We start from the raw sequence: 15774 nt of genomic DNA, 5'->3' as shown, positions 1-15774 counted from the left end.
ATTGATCTATCTTTCTGTTTTTGTGCCAGTACCATATTGTCTTGATTGCTGTAGCTTTGTAGTATAGTCTGAAGTCTGGGAGCCTGATTCCTCCAGCTCCATTTTTCTTTCTCAAGATTGCTTTGGCTATTCGGGGTTTTTTGTGTTTCCATATAAATTGTGAAATTTTTTGTTCTAGTTCTGTGAAAAATGCCATTGGTACTTTCATAGGGATTTCATTGAATCTGTAGATTGCCCTGGGTAGTATACTCATTTTCACAATGTTGATTCTTCCAATCCAAGAACATGGTATATCTCTCCATCTCTTTGTATCATTCTTTAATTTCTTTCATTGGTGTCATAGTTTTCTGCATATAGGTCTTTTGTGTCCTTAGGTAGGTTTATTCCTAGATATTTTATTCTTTTTGTTGCAATGGTGAATGGGAATGTTTCCTTAATTTCTCTTTCAGATTTTTCATCATTAAGGTATAGGAATGCCAGAGATTTCTGTGCATTAATTTTGTATCCTGCTACTTTACCAAATTCAGTGATTAGCTCTAGTAGTCTGGTGGCATCTTTAGGATTCTCTATGTATAGTATCATGTCATCTGCAAACAGTGACAGTTTTACTTCTTCTTTTCTGATTTGGTTTCCTTTTATTTCTTTTTCTTCTCTGATTGCTGTGGCTAAAACTTCCAAAACTATGCTGAATAATAATGGTGAGAGTAGACAACCTTGTCTTGTCCCTGATTTTGGAGGAAATGGTTTCAGTTTTTCACCGCTGAGAATGATGTTGGCTGTGGGTTTGTCATATGTGACCTTTACTATGCTGAGGTAAGTTCCCTCTATGCCCACTTTCTGGAGGGATTTTATCATAAATGGGTGTTGAATTTTGTCGAAAGCTTTCTCTGCATCTATTGAGATGATCATACGGTTTTTCTCCTTCAATTTGTTAATATGGTGTATCACATTGATTGATTTGCATATAGTGAAGAATCCGTGAATTCCTGGGATAAACCCCACTTGATCATGGTGTACAATCCTTTTAATGTGCTGTTTGCTAGTATTTTGTTGAAGATTTTTGCATCTATGTTCCTCAGTGATATTGGTCTGTGGTTTTCTTTCTTTGTGACATCTTTGTCTGCTTTTGGTATCAAGGTGATGATGGATTCGTAGAACGAGTTTGGGAGTGTTCCTCCCTCTGCTATATTTTGGAAGAGTTTGAGAAGGATAGGTGTTAGCTCTTCTCTAAATGTTTGATAGAATTCACCTGTGAAGCCATCTGGTCCTGGGCATTTGTTTTTGGAAGATTTTTAATCACAGTCTCAATTTCAGTGCTTGTGATTGGTCTGTTTATAATTTCTAATTCTTCCTGGTTCAGTCTTGGAAGGTTTTGCTTTTCTAAGAATTTGTCCATTTCTTCCAGGTTGTTTCTTTTATTGGCATATAGTTGCTTGTAGTAATTTCTCATGATCCTTTGTATTTTTGCCATGTCAGTTGTTACTTCTCCTTTTTCATTTCTAATTCTACTGATTTGAGTCTTCTCCCTTTTTTTCTTGTAGAGTCTGGATAATGGTTTATCAATTTTGTTTATCTTCTCAAAGAACCAGCTTTTAGTTTTATTGATCTTTGCTATTGTTTCCTTCATTTCTTTCACATTTATTTCTGATCTGATCTTTATGATTTCATTCCTTCTGCTAACTTTGGGGGTTTTTTGTTCTTCTTTCTCTAATTGCTTTAGGTGTAAGGTTAGGTTATTTATTTGAGATTTTTCTTGTTTCTTGAGGTAGGATTGTATTGCTATAAACTTCCCTCTTAGAACTGCTTTTGCTGCATCCCATAGGTTTTGGGTCATCGTGTTTTCATTGTCATTTGTTTCTAGGTATTTTTTTATTTCCTCTTTGATTTCTTCAGTGATCGCTTGGTTATTTAGTAGTGTATTGTTTAGTCTCCATGTGTTTGTATTTTTTACAGATTTTTCCTGTAATTGATATCTAGTCTCATAGCATTGTGATTGGAAAAGATACTTGATATGATTTCAATATTCTTAAATTTACCGAGGCTTGATATCTGACCCAAAATATGATCTATCCTGGAGAAAGTTCCATGAGCACTTGAGAAGAAAGTGTATTCTGTTGTTTTTGGATGGAATGTCCTATAAATATCAATTAAGTCCACCTTGTTTAATATGTCATTTAAAGCTTGTGTTTCCTTATTTATTTTCATTTTGGATGATATTTCCATTGGTGAAGTGGGGTGTTAAAGTTTCCTACTATGATTGTGTTACTGTCGATTTCCCCTTTTATGGCTGTTAGCATTTGCCTTATGTATTGAGGCTCCTATGTTGGGTGCATAAATATTTACAATTGTTTTATCTTCTTCTTGGATTGATCCCTTGATCATTATGTAGTGCCCTTCTTTGTCTCTTGTAATAGTCTTTATTTTGAAGTCCATTTTGTCTGATATGAGAATTGCTATTCCAACTTTCTTTTGGTTTCCATTTGCATAGAATATCTTTTTCCATCCCCTTACTTTCAGTCTGTATGTGTCTCTAGATCTGAAGTGGGTCTCTTGTAGACAGCATATATACAGGTCTTGTTTCTGTATCCATTCAACCGGTCTATGTCTTTTGGCTGGAGCATTTAATCCATTTACATTTTAAGTAGTTATCGATATGTATGTTCCTATTACCATTTTCTTAACGTTTTGGGTTTGTTATTGTAGGTCTTTTCCTTCTCTTGTGTTTCCTGCCTAGAGAAGTTCCTTTAGCATTTGTTGTAAAGCTGGTTTGGTGGTGTTGAATTCTCTTAGTTTTTGCTTGCCTGTAAAGTTTTTAGTTTCTCCGTCGAATCTGAATGAGATCCTTGCTGGGTAGAGTAACCTTGGTTGTAGGTTTTTCCCTTTCATCACATAAAATATGTCGTGCCACTCCATTCTGGCTTGCAGAGTTTCTGCTGAAAGATCAGCTGTTAACCTTAGGGAGATTCCCTTGTACGTTATTTGTTGTTTTTCCCTTGCTGCTTTTAATATTTTTTCTTTGTATTTAATTTTTGATAGTTTGATTAATATGTGTCTTGACATGTTTCTCCTTGGACTTATCCTATATGGGACTCTCTGTGATTCCTGGACTTGACTGACTATTTCCTTTCCCATATTAGGGAAGTTTTCAACTATAATCTCTTCAAATATGTTCTCAGCCCCTTTCTTTGTCTTTTCTTCTGCTGGGACCCCTATAATTTAAATGTTGGTGCATTTAATGTTGTCCCAGAAGTCTCTGAAACTGTCCTCAATTCTTTTCATTCTTTTTTCTTTTTTAACATCTTTATTGGAGTATAATTGCTTTACAATGATGTGTTAGTTCATTATTTTTTCTTTATTCTGCTCTGCAGTAGTTATTTCCACTCTTTTATCTTCCAGGTCACTTTTCCGTTCTTCTGCCTCAGTTATTCTGCTATTGATTCCTTCTAGAGAATTTTTAATTTCAGTTATTGTGTTGTTCATCACTCTTTGTTTGCTCTTTATGTCTTCTAGTTCCTTGTTAAACATTTCTTGTATTTTCTCCATTCTGTTTCCAAGATTTTGGATCATCTTTACTATCATTACTCTGAATTCTTTTTCAGGTAGACTGCCTATTTCCCCTTCATTTGTTTGGTCTGCTGGATTTTTACCTTGTTCCTTCATCTGCTGTGTTTTTCTCTGTCTTCTCAGTTTGCTTAACTTACTGTGTTTGGGGTCTCCTTTTCACAGGCTGCAGGTTTGTAGTTCCCATTGTTTTTGGTGTCTGCCCTCAGTGGCTAAGGTTGGTTCAGTGTGTTGTGTAGGCTTCTCGGCGGAGGGGACTGGTGCCTGTGCTCTGGTGGATGAGGCTGGATCTTGTCTTTCTGGTGGACAGGTCCACGTCTGATGGTGTGTTTTGGGGTGTCTGTGACCTTATTATTATTTTAGGCAGCCTCTCTGCTAATGGGTGGGGTTGTGTTCCTGTCTTACTAGCTGTTTGGCATAGGGTATCCAGCACTGTAGCTTGCTGGTCGTTGAGTGGAGCTGGGTCTTATCGTTGAAATGGAGATCTCTGGGAGAGGTTTAGAGGTTTGATATTATGTGGAGCCAGGAGGTCTCTAGTGGACGAATGTCCTGAACTCGGCTCTCCCACCTCAGAGGCACAAGCCTGACACCAATACCCTGTCAGCCACACGGCCAGGTACGTGGGGAGTTTCTTGCCTTTTGGAAAGTCTGAGGTCTTCTGCCAGCTTTCAGTAGGTGTTCTGTAGGAGTTGTTCCACATGTAGATGCATTTCTGATGTATTTGTGGGGAGGAAGGTGATATCCACGTCTTACTCCTTTGCCATCTTGAAGGTCTCCTCCCTCGACACTGCACTAATATTGAAGCTATTTTGAAGACAATAAAAATATAGACAATTGATAGGAATATAGAAATTTTGACAAATTTGAGTGAGCTCTCAGAGCTATCAATTGGATTCACTCATTTGTCTCTACCTGCTTATCTACTTATTTATTTCTTCCCTATTGCAAAAATTAAGCTGAAGCAGCATGACTAGCTCAAGTAGGCAGCACTTAGGAGCCTGACCCAGGTTACTACATGTATACTTGAAAAAAAATAAAACAGCCTTTCTTTTAAAATATTCTTTAATTTTGACTTTCACTAATGGGCCCCGTCATTCTACCTGGTGTTTTTTGTTGTTGTCATTCTGGTTTTTACCAGATAACCTGCTTAGCAAGCTGTAGCCAAATCACTTGGGAATCTTCTCTTCATTAAGACAGAGGACAACAAATCCGATTTCCAATTTTTTTTCATATAAATAAATTTTAAAAGCAAGTAGCAAAATATACTGAATATAATCCGGAACAGTTAATGTTCTTAGGGAGAAATAAAATTTTTCATAAATGCCAAATTTCTTGTACTTTCAAAACAGTTTCAATACAATACAATAATTAGCCAGCTCTTTTGACACTGAGTATTAGGATGAATGAAAGGGGATTATTTTTACCTTCCCAGGGCCAAAACACTCTAGTGATTGAACCTGGCACATGATACATGATCTAAAAATGTTTCAACATATCATTTTATGCTACTAAGACCATGTCACTTATTTTTTTTAATTGGCCTGAGAAAAGGAGTTTTTCATTAACTCTCACCAACATTATTCCAAAGAAAAGTCAGCTTCAGATTAAAGCCATATACTTTTTTAATTATGTGTAACTATGCCAAGGTGTTCTTGGGGAAGAAAAATAAAAAGCTCCCTTATAACCCTTACTAAGAATCTTACCATAGGGACTTTACTCTTATTTAAACTAAGAGTCAATCCTTTATTAAATATATTCTAAATAGCTTTTATTATTATTGGAAAATTACCTCTATGAATGAAGAGATTAGGGGTAGGAGAGGCAGAGAGAGTCTAAACTGGATTGCTTGTTCTTTTACAATTCATCAATACGTCACAATGCTTTGCTAAAATATAAAGCATTGATTTTACATTTAAGCATTATCCTATACTGAATGAGTATGCAGTTAAATTTTGTGCTAGATATTAAACAAGGACTACATGAGCTCATTAGGGAATGAGGCAACATCTTTTATAAATAAATTTTAAGTGATATAAAAGTATTTATAGAGTTCTTTAACTGAGTCAAAGCATTTTCTCATTTTGATTATTATTCATCTTATTCTTTGTCTTTGTTGTCAAAATTATAAGCAGATAGGACTTACAGGAAATGTTGATATATAATGTATGTATATATGTGCATAAATATTTATACACACATTTATACACAGTGGCCTATTTAAAATCATAATGCTTTACATGGACCTCCTATTGGGAATATTTAAACACATATTCATTTCTCTCTATATAGAATACAGAGTACAGACAGGGAGAATATGTTCATAATTATGTGACTATTTTAAACTGTTTTTTAATTTAAAAGGGTTAAAAATTAAATGAAACAAAACTCTATCATAAAATTTAATTGTTTTACTTCTAAGTAGGATAGAGAGATCTGATTTAGCTTTCTTAAGTGTTTTATGGCAGCTTATTTGTCATTAGTGTTTTTTAACATAGGTATGAACTCAAACATAAAGGGAAAAAATTCTGGCAAGAATAAGAAAACTCAAAAAAATGCATAGTTCAGAATAGTAATGAAAACCACAGTCGATGACTTCCAAAACAGTGAGATATTTTTCAGCTCAAGAGTAATGCTTATCAACTAAAACCTAATAGTAGTAAAAAAAGAAAATAATAATAATGTGGCTATTATAGCACAGTCACCTTGGTTATCAGTTGTTTTGAAGATCCAGAATAACGTCAGTTTCACAGTTTTCAGATATCTGCTTATCACCTGAGGTATGAAATCAGACATCATGAACCAATTAAAATCCAAGAATTTTATCCAGATCAGTAATTCATCCTATTTTAGACATAATTAATATATATTTTTAAATTTTACAAAGAGGGCTTCCCTGGTGGCGCAGTGGTTGAGGGTCCGCCTGCCGATGCAGGGGACACGGGTTCGTGCCCCGGTCCGGGAAGATCCCACATGCCGTGAAGCGGCTGGGCCTGTGAGTCATGGCCACTGAGCCTGTGCGTCCAGAGCCTGTGCTCCGCAACGGGAGAGGCCACAACAGTGAGAGGCCCGCGAACTGCAAAAAAAAAAAAAAAAAAAATTTACAAAGAAATGTTGGTTTTGGTTGTTTTCTGCCAAATCTTTGACTCCACATATCATGTCTTTGCCTTTCACTATCTATGGGCCATAGCCAGACCCACATAGGCCAATGACCCAATCAGTAATAAACAGAATACAGAAGCAGATTCCTAGGGGGGCAGCAAAGATTCCCGCACATGGTAACAGAGGAGAAGGAACCTTGAAGGGCTCCACTGCTTCTATCCCAGCATCCCTCCTCAAGCTCCTCTGTCCTGGAAGACTCTTCATTCTACATGGGCTATGTGACCTTCAAACTTGGAACTTCTGGGACATATGCTCCTTTGAAGAACTCTCCTAGATATCCCTACCTGTGTAAGATTCAGGTTTGCTGGTTCGGTAGTAAAGCAAAGTGAGAGCAGCCTTGAAGCTGGTCCAACTCCCATCCTTGCCTTTTTTCAAACCCTGCAAACCCTCTGAGGTTGGGACTAGCTCAGCGATTGGACTATAGCTTTTCAGTGAAATAATCTTTGGAAGGGCCTGGAAATAATGTACTTTCCTACTTTTTTCAAACCTCCAAAACATATGTTTAAAGGAAAAAAACTAAGATAGCAACATTTAAACTAAATCATAATATTCCTTACAACACAAATAATGGGCAAAAAAATGGTTAAGGAAGTGAGAAGCTAACTTCATCTGAAATTAGAAGTAAATTTTCAATTAAAAAATGCAATCCTATTTAAATTTAATATGGGAAACAAAATACTCAAAAAACAGTCTCCTAAAGTCAATCTGCAAACCAGTAGGCTCTAAAATTCTCTCATCGTCCCCCAACCCGGCCCCCTACCACATCTGTTTAGCCATCTCTCCTTTCTTTCCTTTTTCTGTGATTATTTGCATATAATTAAAAGATTTGGTTAGCCTTTTAAAACTCAGTTTATGCCCATTAGAGATCGAGAAACACATTTCCATCATCTAGAACTCGGTTTAACACATTACCACAAAATGAATCTACCAAATTAACTGAATCATCTTGTTGAACCACAATCCTAGATTCTGCCTCTGCTTTCTTCTCATTTTAGTTGAGTCAAGTCATTCCTTTTCCTTTCTTGATTTTCTTCTCTCCATTCCACATATTCTTGTGGATTTGGAAATGATGGAGGATGAGGAAAGGGTATATGATTTACATATTTATTCAAAAAAGAATAAAGAACTGAGAGGATGCAGCTTTAACCTGTACAATTCACAGCTGCTCTCCTGTGAGAGGAAGATAATACAAAATGCTTTCAGTGAATGCAAATCTGAGAGTAAAGAAGAAATAATTCAGGGGAGAATAAGGAGAGCAAATATCAAAAAAGAAAATGAATAAGAATCTTATTGCTTTGGGTTTATAAATTACACTCAGGAAAAAGAACTTCTCCCCAAATTTTGGAATATGTGGATTTAAAAAAAGAAAGAACATTTATATCCAGATAAGGAGAATGCATCCAAAATCATACTCATCCCAGGATTACTCCAACACTTTCTTACAGGAAATTTAAACATTTTAAAGTGAATCAGTGACTTCAGTATCTTGAAGTCAGGCTTGGGAAAGAAAACTAAATATAGTTGTGAGAAAACACACATCTAAACAAAAAGGCAGTTGTTATAACGTCACGAGTGACATGAACAAAATGATCAACATTCTCCCAAGGGACAGCATAAATATCAAACGTGCTAATAAGTGTAGGCGGGCCCCCTCATGACAGAAGGTGTGATATGTGTACAATTCCCAGATAAGAACAAAATCATGGCACTTAAACAGTGGCAGCGCTGTTAATTACATGTGATATTTGAAAAATATGACTACCATCTCAATCTGCTCAAGTAGCACTCATGGTAAGGGTGAAATTTTATCAACATTGGTTAACTTATGGTGAATTAAAAAAACAGCAAGGAGATAGATAAATTGATGGATTAAAAGATAAACTACTCACAGGCAGACAAACAGAAGGGACAGATAGAGTTACAATCAAATGTGTACGTTACTAAGAGAGAAAAATCATAACTAGCCCCAAGAAGTGACGTGTCTGCTAGGAAAGTCTTGAACATAGAATTTTCTGACTTTAATTTAGTTCTTCCAACACCATGCTGCATAACCAGGGGTACCTCTCTAAAAGTCCCTATAACACAGTTATCCATCTGTTAAATAAAGCTAATAATATTTTCATATAGTTTTTTGAGAGTAAAAGACATAGGAAAATTTGGAAGAGTCTGGGGAAAATGCCCTCTATTCATTGGAGCTATTTGACATGACATCATTCCTTCCGACAGATATACAGTGTATATGTGAAATTATGAAGCATCCAAATGCATTACCAAGGGACCTTAAGAGGCTCTTTGCTGAAAAGGGTAACTGGCTATCTTTCTGGGATTAATTTAAACATAGGCTGAGGGAGGAGGGCATCCTCTAGATCCTTTCTAGTTCTTACTTTCTTTGGATCCTAATTTCTCTTCCCGGTTTAGGAAAAAAATAATACTATGGAACCCAGAGGACAGAGATGGAAAATAAGACTGTGTGTCCTCAAATTTTTTTCAAAAATACCATGGCATTTACAGGAGATAGTCTGGATTCCTGTAACAGCACAAGTTGAGATCCCCCTTGAAATGAACTCATACCAATTTTCTTTGTATGAACATTCTCTTCATGTTTCCTTATTCTACACGTATCACAAAGGAATAAGAGAATTTTTGCCAGAAAACAAGGAACTGGGTTGATTCTTCTATTTTTTTTTCTCCTGTGCTTCATAACATTGGGAATTCATACATACACTTATATTTATCTATCCCATCTGGAAAAGGCCCAAATGGAGCCAATGTTGGCTCATTTTTGACAAAAGGACAAGCTTGAATTGGGAATAACCTTTGGGATTAGTAACTGGCCTGAGGTGTTGAAATGGACCTCGTAGAAGGCTCCCTGGCTTTTTCTCCTGGCTAACATTCTACCAACAACTGGTCCAGCATTGCTCTCACAAACTGTGTCTTTGGGTTCATTATCTCTCCCCTTCATTTGTCTCCTGACACCCCTCCACACAAGGTTTCTTCTTCAGCACAGGAAGTCATCTCACTTAAAATTTCAAATGACTTCACTCTAGTAATGGAGATACTAGGGCGCAAACTAGACAGAGGTAGGTGATGATAGGTAAAAATCTCATTTCTCCTTTGAGCCTGGCAAGGTTTAGACCAATAACCAGATTCCTAACAGGTTTTTCTAGATTTCACTCCCCACTCAACTTGCATGTTCCTACAACATGGATGTTCTTATTACTCAGTCCTTACTTGCATCTCTCTTTGGTTCTAGGATAAAGCTACTCAAACCTCAATTCAGTTACGTTATCCTCCCTTGGAATCTCTGGGAAAGAGTTCTTATAAACTAGATTTCTAGATCTTATTAGGCTCAAGCCAACCTGACCATCTGAGCAGTAATTTTCCTATTGTTCACAGACATCCATGAACTTCTCTTTCTCTTTCCTGGAATGACCTGCCCAGGACAAATACTGGAGCTTGGCTTTCCTACTGTCTCTTATTCAGTCAATTCTCTTTTCCTCCTCTCTAGAACTTCAGACATTTCTGACTTTCTCCATCCCCCGGGTGATATATTTGCTTTTCTTGTCTCTGCAGTTTCCTTTTGTTTTTTTGACATGTTCTACATGGAAGTTCTATATTTCTTTCCCTCAGAGGCTTCTGACCCTCCAGTATGGTTACCACCAGTTCAGTGTACTAGTTAATATTTGGGACTCTGGAGATAGACAAAATCTAGATTCAAATTCCCACTGTGCCACTTACTGCCTAGGCGATCTGAAGTAGTTTCCTACTCATTCTGCACTCCAGTGCTTAGAAGCTCTTGCTCTTACCAGGTGGGTGACCTTGGGCCAATGACACAATCACTCCAAACCTCACTGTCCTCATCTGCAAAATGACAGTACCTATCTTACAATATTAGTATGAAAAATAAATGTGATGATCAATACAATGGCAAAATAAACTAATCACTCTATAAATATTAGCTATTACCATTATTACCAATTCAAATGATCAGGCCCATTTGGTATGTAACAGGTTTCCTGACTTCACTTTGTTCTCAATACAAATGCTATTACTTCTTAAACTCAGAATTTATCAGGCCTCATTAGCCAGAGGCTTTTTCTCAGGGTCCATGTGAAGTTTAGAGCAGAGATCTGGGGAGCCAGAAGCATTGCCAGACTTTTTACAGTCAATGCTATTTAAACATATCTGAATTAGAGTTCTGGTGAGTCCTCACTTGTCCCGTCTCTTCTGTATGCTAGAGCTTACTAACAGAGCAACTTTCACATAAATGCATCAGAACCTAAATGTTGAGATTGTGATAATAAGTACGAGAGCTACAACCACAAAACATCATTGAACCAGAGACCTATAGAGCAACATGGTGAAGACCACGATGAGGGGTAGGAATCTGCACATACACCAAGTGCTTCAGGAGCCCACAGTGAGGAACTCAGTGTTCCGATTTAAGAGAGAGTCAGGGTGGGAGATCTGACCACTGCATCAGTCACTTCACTGAACTCAGGATTGTTTCTACTGAAATGGCTGACAACCTCCAATGTCCTCTTCCTCCTTCATTGCTCTAAAGGCCGCTCCTCCAGAAATGAGAACCCAGCAAAGAGAATATCGTCTGTGAGAAAAGCTGTTCCTATTGCTGCAAACAGTTGCTAGAAAGTCCAAGAAAGTTTACAAGGTACATTTGTAGGACGATATTAAGTCAGATGCATTTCAAGTATCATTTATTATACAAAAATGATCTTACTTTTTATATTTTGTTGTCTGTGGTGGTGGTGGTGTTAGTGGACACAACCCACTCCACAAAAAAGTAAAAGGAGTACATATAGTCATACAAATTATTATTACTTGCAACAGTCAAACTGGAAGTTCTGAAGGAAGTGAAAACTGAGAACTCTGTATATTAAACTAAAGATTTCTGTTATTTGAAAATCAAGATTATACTGGCAGAAAAGTCTATTTCAAAATCAGCATAGTAACTGAACTTGCCCTATAATGAAGGTGGATTCAAACAATGATGTGAAGTCTGGTAAGAACTAATAAACCCTAGCAGATAGTCTAGAAAGGCCACACGCAAACAATATTATACCTCTGAGCTTACAGAAACAGTCAACCCAAGGGATTTACCCCCAGTTCAACATGCTGCTATGGCTTTACCTTCTAAAGTTGCTATCAGAAATTAAAAGAAATTTCGTATAGCTACTTTTAATGGGAACTCAGATTGATTGATGTACATAAAATATACAAGGAAGTTTATGTCTTATTTATTCCCATTATTATAAATGAAATGAATGACTGAAAATTGTAGACTTTGTGGGTCTTCTTTTCACTGATGAGACCAAGGTATTCCTCCTCTTTATTGCCAATAACCATGTTGACATATTTTTCCTAATTCTGCATATACTGAAACTAAGTGGTTACAAACAGAACCCAGAAACCTAATTTGCATTCTAATGAAATGATCCTAAAATTATTCTTTTTACTGTGGTTTTACCCACTGCTCCACAGTGCAGGTTCCTGTGGGTCTCCTGCTTGGAATGATTCAATGTGGATGATAACCAGAGTTGATTGAGGAATCCTGAAATTGGGGATTCTGATTACTAAAGCAATCTGTATACCAATCTACTGCATGAGTTCCTCTTTATTTACAGTTTGGTAAAGATTGTAGGTGGAGATGTTGCCAGCACATGTGCACAATTGCTCAAACAGCTTTGAAAGAGGAATGAGTAAGAGAGAGAGAGAGTGGTATCCAAGTTCAAATCAGGCAGGCATTTCAGATTTCAAGAGACAACTGAAAAGGGAACATCTGTTAGATCCCCTGGGTTTGAGGACAGTCTGTGTAAGTTTTCGTATCTCTGAGTATGTGCACATAGTGGAGAGGGTGGAGCCTTCCAACGTCAAATCTAAAAAGATTGAGAGATTGTGGAAGGCCCAGATGTGCCAAAGGTCAGAAGGATCAATATACAGACCCTACCATGGGGGGCGGTGGGGGGGGAGATTCGAATAGAAAACTGCTGCAGAAGGGAAGCCAATGAGAGGTAAGGAAGTTCCTGAATAATTAAAAAGTTCAGGATAAGCAAACTCAGTTGCCACGGGGGAAGGAGGTGGGATGGGGGATTAAAAAAAAAAAAAGCAGTTGATGTGGTAATTAAGAATTTGGTGAGAGCCTGGGCAGGTCACCTCCTTTCTCAGATCAGAGCCCCATCAGAAATTCTTTCAAGTGTCCTTCTGCGTCGCCAAAGATGACAACAGCAAATCAATAAGTGCTTGAAATGAAAGGGGATGTTGGCGAGCCCCCAGGCTACAGATTTCCCGCTGCTAGCCTTTTCTGAACTCCTAGCGTGCCTTTGCACCGCCTCTCTTAAGAAGAGCTACCTTTTATTCCTATTCTCAGGACGAAGGTAAGTGCTCAGTTAGCATATCTATTAAATGTCGGCTCTACTTCCAGCTCTCGGATCAGGCGGAGAGAGCGCTGCTTCGGTTCACCAGCCAGCCGGAGAGTCAGGAGGAGAAGAGCAGGCTGGCCAGGCCGCCCGCGGGGCCACACACCTCCCGGGCTGGCCCAGCTTCTCCCAGGATTGAGCGCTTCTAAGTCAGAGCTGGAAGGTCCTGCCAGAGCAAAGGGCCAGAGCGATCGCGGCCTCCGGAGCGCTTCTTCCACTTCGTTTATTTACAAACAAGCACAAAATCATTAACAAGAGAAAAGGGCCAGCGCTCCAAAATTAAAGCTTGGGGTCACCGGAAACTCCGTTCTGAGTTCCAGACCTTGGTCTGTTACCCTTCCAATATTCATCTCTCCCTAATATGTCTTGATTTAACAAGCTTTCCAGGGCCCAACATCAGGAGGAGACGTTTTAATTAGGTAATTCATTAGTGAGTCAATACAGACATTTATATATTCTTTTAGCTCAAGTGGTTAAGTACTAATTTCGAAATGATTATAAAACACCAGAATAGGCAACGCATAGTAATTTTAATTTATATGCAAATCAATTGGTTCATCTTAAATGCCTTTTTAAAAAATTATTGTATTGTAGCATCGGAGGGACATCTCAAGCCGCCTGAATAGACAATTTGGAAACAAGACCTGGACCGGGAAGAAAATTTAGAACAGCCAACAAATCAATAATGTCTGAGGCAGTTAAACATCTCTAGCCATTGGTATTTACATACTCTCTTGTTGTCAGATAAGGAGCTGGGGAAATTGCTTGCCAGGGTTGAAATCATAATCCAGAATGAAGAAAGTAAATGGTAGCACGCAGGCAGTCACAGGCAGGCTTGAAAATAATACTGTACCTTTCCCAAATCCTAACTCTTGCGTGAGAGTGAGGTGGCGGATGTCGCCGCCCCACACTTGTCCTCGGTTTTGCCGAGTTTTGATCACAAACTGCTATGTCCTCTCTGAGCTTCGCAATTCGATTCTATTCTGACAGTTCTGTCACTGGCTTCAAAACATTAGAGGGAGGGGCATAATTCAGAATCTCACAAAAATTTTCGGAACCCCATGTAGCCAGCACCACTCTTCCTATGCTAATTTATTTGGAGGGGCGGTGTGCTATGTTTAATCCTCTGTGTCCCACACACATTAAATCCAATCATCAAAAAGACAGAAGGAATGGCTGGGGGAAATGGGCCAGTGCACTGGTTTACTGGAAGGTTATTATCTTTAGACATAGTTCAAAATTTTGGAAAAGTAAAAAGAATATATACTTCCGGGAAAAAAATTTTTTTAAGATATTCCAGAACAGTGAGTCTCACCAGGCGATCGGCTCCGGAGTTGTTTATGTAAAAGTGTAACATCCTTGAAATTCACTGATACATAAGGCCAGTGTCTCCCCACACCCGGCTCCCAGCCAGGCGATCTGGCCCTTAAGGAGCTGGTACCTTTGATGCTACAATCTTGTTTACATCTGCAAGGCAGGGAATTGCTTGCTTTGGTTGGACGCTCCCTCCACCCCCTTCTAATTTGAAGTAATCGGAATCTAAATACAATCGCCACGGCCCACTCTTCCATTTCTGCTCTGAAGAGGGAAAAACCTGAAATCCACGTCTTAAATCAGCTTGGTGGTCTGTAGCCCCCCAGCACCCTGCCTCTCCGCTGCATGCCTAATGTATTCCCTGGTGGTTCTGGGCATTAATTAGTTGTTTAATAGGAGTATGACTAAAAATGTAAAAGAAGGATTAGGAGCGTGAAACGTATGTCCAGCTCCTTCCACACACTCGAGGAGGGAATGAGAATCATTCTGTATCTTCTATTTCTCCAGGAGCCATTTGCATTTCCCACCAGCTGCTCACTTCAGCTGCACTGGCGCTGGGCGAGGCGAGGACCCAAAAGCTCCGCGCTGTGTCTGCGGCGGCCGGGACTGGGGTTAGCCAGCCCCTCGCGGGCGAGACTCCAGACAGAAGGGGGACGAGGGGAATGTGAGCTTCCCGGAGCCCCTCCGTCCCAGCCCTGGTTTGCAAACCTCTGAATCCTGAAAGGGGGGAGGAGGGGGCACGCGCTTATCTGCGCGTCTCTGCAGCGCAGTCCCTTTCTCTTTCCCTTGTCTCTCTGCGCGTCTCTGAATCTTCCCGTCTCCGGTTTTCTCACTCTTTTCCCACTTTTCCGTGAGATGCCTCATCCTCGCCTCCAGATGCAGGCGAGGCTGTTCTGCTCCGAGCATCTCTTAATCTCTATAAAATGAAAAGAAAAGAAGGAGGGAGACATTTAACCCAAAACTCAGGGGGCTGAGGAGGCAGCAAAAGTCTTTGATGGGCAGGGACGAAAATGTTTTTCTTGGACTACATTATGTGGTATGCTGTGACCTTAGATTTCAGTCGTGGGACTTGAAGAAATTTGATTTTCTTGCCTCAGCAAGATTTCAGAAACCAGAAATAGAAATTCTCAGAGACAGAGGAGAAATAAAAGTAAAAACAGCACGTGGGCATTCCCCCCTCATTTCTCTCCCCTTAAATAAAACTGTCTTGAATTTCCACCGGTAAAGAGAGAAAGTTTGAGTTTTCACGGATGTTACGTGGAGGTTAGAAATGGCTTAAAAATGTAGACCTCTCGTCAGTTTTCTT

Source organism: Lagenorhynchus albirostris, chromosome 4 (assembly GCF_949774975.1).
Source record: "Lagenorhynchus albirostris chromosome 4, mLagAlb1.1, whole genome shotgun sequence".
NCBI lineage: Eukaryota > Metazoa > Chordata > Mammalia > Artiodactyla > Delphinidae > Lagenorhynchus > Lagenorhynchus albirostris.
The sequence above is the reverse complement of the archived record's forward strand: the minus strand, read 5'-3'. Positions refer to the sequence as shown.